Here is an 8,660-nt window from a genome sequence, read left to right as displayed (position 1 = left end):
CACGCTGATCCTGCTTACAAAGGTTCGTTTGGGCTCGGCCCATTCTCTCTCGTGCAATGCACAAAGACTCTCGTGGGCTAGACTCACAGTTTTCATATATCATGCCAAGAAAATGATTTTACTATATTTTCTCAGCAACTTTAAAACCGGTTATCAAAAAGATTTATTTTAAATCTTTTCAAAACAAACTATGAACTCGCTCAACTTTATGTTGACTTTTTCGCATGTTCTTTCTCAGGTTGCATTTTCAAAGCTGTGGAACGGTTGGAATAGGAGAACCCATGGGAATTCAAGTACTTAGCGGCGTTCATTTTCTAGAAGTCTTAGCTAATTGCTTCCGCTGTGCAATGAAGATACCGGTCCAGTCACGCCATGCTCTGATAATTTCGGGGTGTGACAACAAACACCTAGCGGGTCAGATTTTTAACATAACCATTACTAGGTTCTTGACATGTTATTTTCATCTACATTCACTTCAATTAACAAATCTATACTAAATTTTAACATCAATAATTTCAGATTCACCACATGAATTCAGATTTCACTAGAATAAGAACCATAATTCTAGTGTTTACTTAGTTTCTACAAACTCACTAATCACCTACATTGGTGATTATAAACCTCACAAATATAAAGTTAGATTTTAACAAGAAATCATCTAGGGTTTATCCTAGACATCACTTTGCTTCAAATTTCATCAATACAACAATCATGCATGCTCAATTTTTTGATTTTCTCAATTAACCTAAAACTGAACATGAATCAAAATACCAAAATTTTACATACCTTTTGATCCCCGCAACGAGGTGATCACTAATCCGTGTTTGAAACTCGATTTAGAGCAGATTAAGGGCTTCAATTTGTGAGTTTTATGTGAAATCTAGGGTTTGGAGGACACTCCCTGGTCGCCCCTTTCTTCTGTACGACCCAAACACACACTCATGTGTGTGTTTGGTGTTTTATTTACTAATAAAACTTCCATGTTTCAAGTTTTTGCTAATTTAGTCCCTCTACTCTATTTGACTTATAGTTTAGGTGTTTTAACCTTATTATATATCACCTCAAGACTGATAACTAACTGGGTTATCATTTCCCCGAAAATACACATTCCCTCTTATTAACTAAACTAAACATTTCTAGTTAACTTAGCGGGTTTCGGGGATATTTACGACTAAGTTTATTTTAGGTCCCGTTAACTCAGACCTTTTGTAAACTTTATTTATCCATTGACCTTTATTTATCTTTTTATTAAATATTAGGTTTACTTACTTAAAATTCCTAATATTCACCGGTAAATTTTACTACTAATGGTACTTTACCCGTCTTTTAGTATTAACGGGGTTTGATTACCAAACCCGTTTTCGGGGTGTTACAAGTCTACCCCCCTTAAAGAGGTTTCGTCCTCGAAACCTTTTCTTTCATAATTTATCGAGTTTAACTCCATGCATATGCTCTCGATAATCAATTGAGCATTGCTCATATTTTAATCGATTATTAATATTACCAGAAAAATTATGGTAATACTTTTTTTTGTTACTAAACATCTACGTGCCTCATTCGACATAAGGCAACTTGAAATAACGTAATTTCGTTATTTCTACTAATTCAATTAACTTAGCGATATCCATATTATCGAACCCTTTGTGAATCCGTTACTTTGACCCGTTTAAAGGTCTTTTTAGTGAAATCTTTCACTTTTAGCAACCATTTCTTTTGTTTTCAATTTCATTTATTTGATTCAGTTATACCGAATCCATCGCTTACAAGCGACCAAATTTTATTTAAATGACCTTAACCGGTCTCACTAACTAGACTTATTAGTCCAGTTACTTTTTACCATTCGCTTGGTTATAATGTGATTCTACTTCACATTGCATTTCTTGACTGTGATCGTGTCATATCTTGTTTAATTTATATCAACCTTTCATTTCTCGAAAATATCTCTTTTCGAATATATCGTCTTGCGCCTATTAGTGTCAAGACTTGTATTTTTTTTTAATATTAACCTTTTTCTTAACTTCTCTCATAATACTTATATATTTGTTAAAACGTCATTTCTTACTAAAACTAAATTTTAGTTTAACATTTTCTCTTCACCTTGTCTTATATCCTTTTATTACTTCTAGGAATTTTAAGTCCGAGGATTCATTCTTTTCTGATATTATTTAATTCGTGGAATTAAAATCAGTTCCCACACTTAACTCAACCGACCCGTAGGTTCTTTTACTTAGCGTCGTAGGCTATTCTTTTAGATTTTTGCACCCTTTTTAAGGCGAGATGTTAGCAGTTCGTTTCTTTCTACTTATGACCCAAGGGTCTTCTTGGTCCCGGAGGCCTTAATGCTACGTTTAATCTCGTAGGTTATGATGATCCCGTAGATCATCTTTTATTCGTATTTATTTTCAAATGCATATATATCTATATAGCTTCAAGGCATCCCTTGTTATGTTTGGAATTATTTGATTTCGCCTTTTGAACTTTAGTTGGTCTTGACCGTAGTCTAAGGCTTCATTCGTTTACTTTCGGACTAACCTTCCGATTTATGACTTCTGAGGTTGCTTACGCGTCAGTTTGTTCTACGCTCACCGTTTTTCCCCGATTTATAATTATATTTCTTTTAAACCCATTACATAGGTTCATTAATATTTCACACTTTTATTTATTCGATTCACGCTTACTTACATTAGCAAGTGTCATCATTTATTTAATTCTGTTGACTTGTTCGTATCAAATTCCTTTGCTTATGAATGAAAATTTTCATTCTTTATTCAACCCGTTCAATCTTTAAAATAGTTGAATGTAGTTTATCAAATTTCCAATTCATAGCATCTTATCGTCTTTTAGTCATGACCCGAAACCCGAGTCTTTTGAGTTTCCATCCGCGTTCCCGTTTCTCAGTCTACATATGTGTTTAAATTCCTTACCCATCAACCGGGTAGTTTACCGAGGTTGTTATTATTGCAACCCTCCCAGCATGCATTAAGACTTTGCTTCATTTTTATATTCCGACTTTGTTCTCAAGTTTGACGTTTTACAAAAACGACCCATTTAGAGACATATTCGCATTTTCCGGGTTCGAGTGTAAGTACACTCCTTCCCAATGCATATCTTGATCGTTCTACATGTTTGCATTATCCGGGTTCGAGTGTAAGTACACCCCCTCCCTGTGCATATCTTAGTCGTTTTACATGTTTACATTCTCCGGGTTCGAGTGTAAGTACACCCCCTCCCTGTGCATATCTTAGTCGTTTTACATGTTTACATTCTCCGGGTTCGAGTGTAAGTACACCCCCTCCCTGTGCATATCTTAGTAGTTTTACATGTTTCTTTGCCCTCTTCTCTCGGGCTCATTTTCCTAATATAATACGCTTTTGTCACTTGGCTGTGCGTTTACATGATGATCAAATATTTTGCTTATTTGATTCACTTGGGTACTTTTTAATTTGTCCCATTCACCCCGCCCTTACTACACCGGACGTAAATGTGTCCGCTACAAGAAGTTCATGGTATCATATGCCACTACTTACTTGGCCAGAGTAAGCGATCGACACATGATACACACGACCTTTTTATAGTTTTCACATCACACCCTATGCAAGTAACGCCTCTATTTATTTCATACCTTTTATTTCATTTAGTAAAACTTTATTTAATTGCCAAAACAACAATCGTTAGTTTTACTAGTTTTACATTTGAACATATAAATGTTTTTCTTTTCTATCAGACTATTATATAATCGCACCCGTTATTGTGATCGCTACTTTTCTCAATAGCATTATATTGAGAGTTTTCCACTTGGAATATTACCACCGTCCAAGTTTCCATATTAACTAATCCTGTTATTTCTTTGTTATTCATCATCGTAAATAACACATTTTCTATTAAATTTCTCTTGGAAATATTATCCTGAATGATATCCTATTCAAGTTTTCTAAGTTCTATCATATATATGCAACCGTCATTCTTTACGTGTTTGTTGCATATGACTACTTGTGCGATTAAATTTAAAGCGTGCACCTGTAATGTTTGCCTCGACGGGCGTTCCTTGCCATTATCCCTATTCGCGATTGTTACGCAATTTGGTCCTTTGTGAGCATGCTCCACTTGTCGTACTTCGGACCGTTCTTCTATCCTATCCGTCACTTGTTACACCCTCGCCATCTTCAGATGCGAGTATCCTTTCATTTAATACATTTACAAAGATCAGTAATGTCAACTTCATTAAACGCCCGTATCATAATACAAGGCTTTTCAACCATACGTGTCAACGTGCGTAGTTTCGTTAACTATATCTATCAATTATCGATTTGATTTATGTAACTTGAATTACACCATGACTCTATGTGTTTGTTCACAACACTTTAATCTTATAAAACCATTAATATACATGTACTTACCGGATTTGCGATCAAGCCTCGAACCGAACACCAATCTTTGTCAAGAGCATAAGGTTTAAGTCCAAGCATAGCTTTCCCGCCATACTTGAATCTCTTAAACCAAGGCTCTGATACCAACTTGTAACACCCGTTCTTATAAATTAAGGTTTAACGTATCATTTACGAAAAACAATCATGTAGTTAAGATTACACATGCATTAGAAATTACGGGTTTGTTAAAACTTTTTACAATTTAAAAGTATACAACATGTCATGTGTACATTCGTCGTTTAATATAATAATGATACATAGTGCGGAAGCTTATTTCTTGATCGTATTCGGTTCTTCGTTGTGCTTGATCATCCTCCGGTGCTAAAATCATACCCGAAACTCATAAAACATGAGTTGGATTAGTCATATGTAACTTAGAACATATTTAAACGACTCCGGGAAGCGAAACTGTTTAAAATAAAAAATTTTCGCTAATTCAGGGTTCTGACTCGTGTCGCGGAGGAACCAGGTTGTTCCTTCGCGTGTCGCCTGGGAAACCAGTTTCCAGCAGGTTGCAGTTCAGATCAGCTATGCCAGTTTTTACGGAAACGGCCATAACTTCTTCGGTATTGATCCGTTTTACCCGATTCTTTTTCCTACGCGTCCGTAATTTAATCTTCCATCTTATGGAGTTAAAATCCTACATCCAACATAAGAAGTTTTGAGACTTCTAAGCCTTTGACTCGTTACCTTTTTACCGAATTTTAACCCGTTTATGCATTTTATCAAACAAACGTATTTGTTTGATTCCTATATTACATATACTTCTATAAATTAATGTTACCTACCATATTAGGTTTTAATCATAGGTTTATTACACAATTTAACCCGTTTTCGCTTGTATGCTTATTTTGACCCGTTAAGGGTATTTTAAGCACTTTAAAACTTGAAAACGCTTTCATTCCCTTCTAGTGTTGTAGTTCTACATTTCATATCTAGTAACCTCCCACTACACTATATGTGTATTGAGTTTAATGTGGATATCTATATGTTCCGAGTTTTACCCCTCGGATTACCATTTTACGGCAAAGGCTCATATTAAGCCCTTCGACCCAAGAACTTACGTTTTTCAGTATCAAACTTATCCTAAGCATTTATATAATCTTAAAACTTATTTCCGAACCACCTCTAAGGGTCGTTCATCCGAATTGACTTACAAGGGCAATTTGGTCAATTTTCATTCTTCTTTAACTACAAGGGTCCTTTAAATACTTGACTAACCCAAAATCCGACCCTTTTAAATATAATCTTATTTGTAAACCCATGTGCTTCTTAAACACCATGAACATAATTCAAATTATTCGGTTTACCTTAAAAATAACCGAATATCTACACTTTAACATTGTCTAACATATAGAACTCCAAATTCTACATGATGAGTTGTGCTATTATACATACCTGGCTCGGGTCAATATATTGACCCGTTTCGATACCTTGCCTTAGTAGCCGCTAATCAATAGCGATGTGCATATCCGTTTGATATTTATTCCTATGAACATGTAACTCGACAAACCATTAGGCGATATTGTCAAAGGGTGATAATTCCACCTTTTGACCCGTTTATTTACCTAATGATCTTCGTCACTTCCATTAAATGTCAATTTCATGTATATGCTAATTTGAAGTCTAATAACGAAAATACGAAATCAAGGATAATGTAACGGAACCGTAGTTACGTACCTTTAAAGCACACCTTTCAAGCGTGTATCACCTCCGGCTTGTCTACCTGACGACCCGGGTTCTTTACCTAAAGAGCTCCATTCACAACCAAATTTAGAACTCTTTTATAACCAAAAATCGGACAATTCATTATGATATTCAAATCTGCGTTTTTGTCCGATCTTTAACGTTTTACTCATCACTTAGGCGTTTTAACAAACACCTAGCGGGTCAGATTTTTAACATAACCATTACTAGGTTTTTGACATGTTATTTTCATCTACATTCACTTCAATTAACAAGTCTATACTAAATTTTAACATCAATAATTTCAGATTCACCACATGAATTCAGATTTCACTAGAATAAGAACCATAATTCTAGTGTTTACTTAGTTTCTACAAACTCACTAATCACCTACATTGGTGATTATAAACCTCACAAATATAAAGTTAGATTTTAACAAGAAATCATCTAGGGTTTATCCTAGACATCACTTTGCTTCAAATTTCATCAATACAACAATCATGCATGCTCAATTTTTTGATTTTCTCAATTAACCTAAAACTGAACATGAATCAAAATACCAAAATTTTACATACCTTTTGATCCCCGCAACGAGGTGATCACTAATCCGTGTTTGAAACTCGATTTAGAGCAGATTAAGGGCTTCAATTTGTGAGTTTTATGTGAAATCTAGGGTTTGGAGGATACTCCCTGGTCGCCCCTTTCTTCTGTACGACCCAAACACACACTCATGTGTGTGTTTGGTGTTTTATTTACTAATAAAACTTCCATGTTTCAAGTTTTTGCTAATTTAGTCCCTCTACTCTATTTGACTTATAGTTTAGGTGTTTTAACCTTATTATATATCACCTCAAGACTGATAACTAACTGGGTTATCAATTCCCCAAAAATACACATTCCCTCTTATTAACTAAACTAAACATTTCTAGTTAACTTAGCGGGTTTCGGGGATATTTACGACTAAGTTTATTTTAGGTCCCGTTAACCCAGACCTTTTGTAAACTTTATTTATCCATAGACCTTTATTTATCTTTTTATTAAATATTAGGTTTACTTACTTAAAATTCCTAATATTCACCGGGTAAATTTTACTACTAATGGTACTTTACCCGTCTTTTAGTATTAACGGGGTTCGATTACCAAACCCGTTTTCGGGGTGTTACAAGTTACAAACCAATGTTTTAGGGATTTTGATCAGAATGAGGATACGGGTCGATTTGTGTAAAACATACCTCGAAACGGTGCTTCAAACGGCTTGATTTTTGTTAATTGGAAGTTTAAACACCCAAATTGAATCATCGTTTTCGTCGTTTGGGGCAGTATTTCGAGGTAAATTTTACATCAATCAACTCGTATTCTCGTTCTAATCAAAAGCCCTAAAGCATCGGTTGGTAATTCGGAAAAAAAAAACTTAACTCCTTTAAGCTATTTTTAACGCAGACTATTATCGGCCAAAAGTGGAACACTTGGTATTATTATCGGCAAATAACTAAGTTGTGATTATTATAGGCCAAATTGAGAAGTTGAAATTATTTAAATCCAATTTGCCTTTTTTTATAAAGCCATGGTGTCACACCCCAACCAATGGCGGAAACATCGGGATGAGACGAAGTGTGAAGATTGCTCGAGACATCATAACACTATTTGTGACGATAATTAAATAATTCCCATTTCATTTCATAACTTTCAATTGTCAACATTACATAAACTCAAGTAACAACAACTTCAAAAGAAATACATGATAACATAAGCAAAATTGATACGACATATTAAACCTAACGTCTATATGTGTGTCTAGGCATCAACGCTACTTCTTTTCATAGCATCGTCATCATCAACCTGTAACATGTTTAAAATACAATTCAATGCAAAAGCAAAGGCGAGTATACAAGTTTGATACATACATAGTAAAAGATAAGTTTTAAACAATTCCTCATAGCAAGCATGTGATTCAAGATAAACGTTTAAACATGGCATGTGTCTAACATATCAAACCAAGGAAACGCAATATGCTCATGACATTACCGATGATAAAGGGCGGGTCGTTAATCCTATAGCGCTACATATGTCACGGTTTGGCTCGTACGAAGTTAATGATAAATTCAACACATAAGATTAATCCAAGTTTAAAGTATCAAGCCAACACGTATACAAGCATGTTATAGGAATGTTCATGTGTTTAAGCAAAATGTTCATGTGTAAGTTTATTGATAGATAAACATGTTACACCCCAAAAGTGGTAAAAGTAAAAAGGGGGAATACGAGTATACTCACAAGGCTTGCATATGCTTTCCGATTATCCAATTGTTGACGAGTAGAGATTTAGAGTCCGAATGTATAAGGGTTAAAGTTCAAGTATGTTTAGAGTCGAGATTCGGTGTTTAAAACAACATAAAAATAAGATATGAGAATAACATGGAAAATAATCATTTAGTACATATGATGCTTGTTCTTGACACTAGGAAACTCGAAGGAGTTTAGATGTTTTCATGGAACAAGGTTCCATTAGAATCGTGACAAGTTATCATAGTCTAGGATGATGTAATC

This window comes from Helianthus annuus, chromosome 11, assembly GCF_002127325.2.
Source record: "Helianthus annuus cultivar XRQ/B chromosome 11, HanXRQr2.0-SUNRISE, whole genome shotgun sequence".
NCBI classification, from domain to species: Eukaryota; Viridiplantae; Streptophyta; class Magnoliopsida; order Asterales; family Asteraceae; genus Helianthus; species Helianthus annuus.
This window is presented reverse-complemented; position numbering follows the sequence as displayed.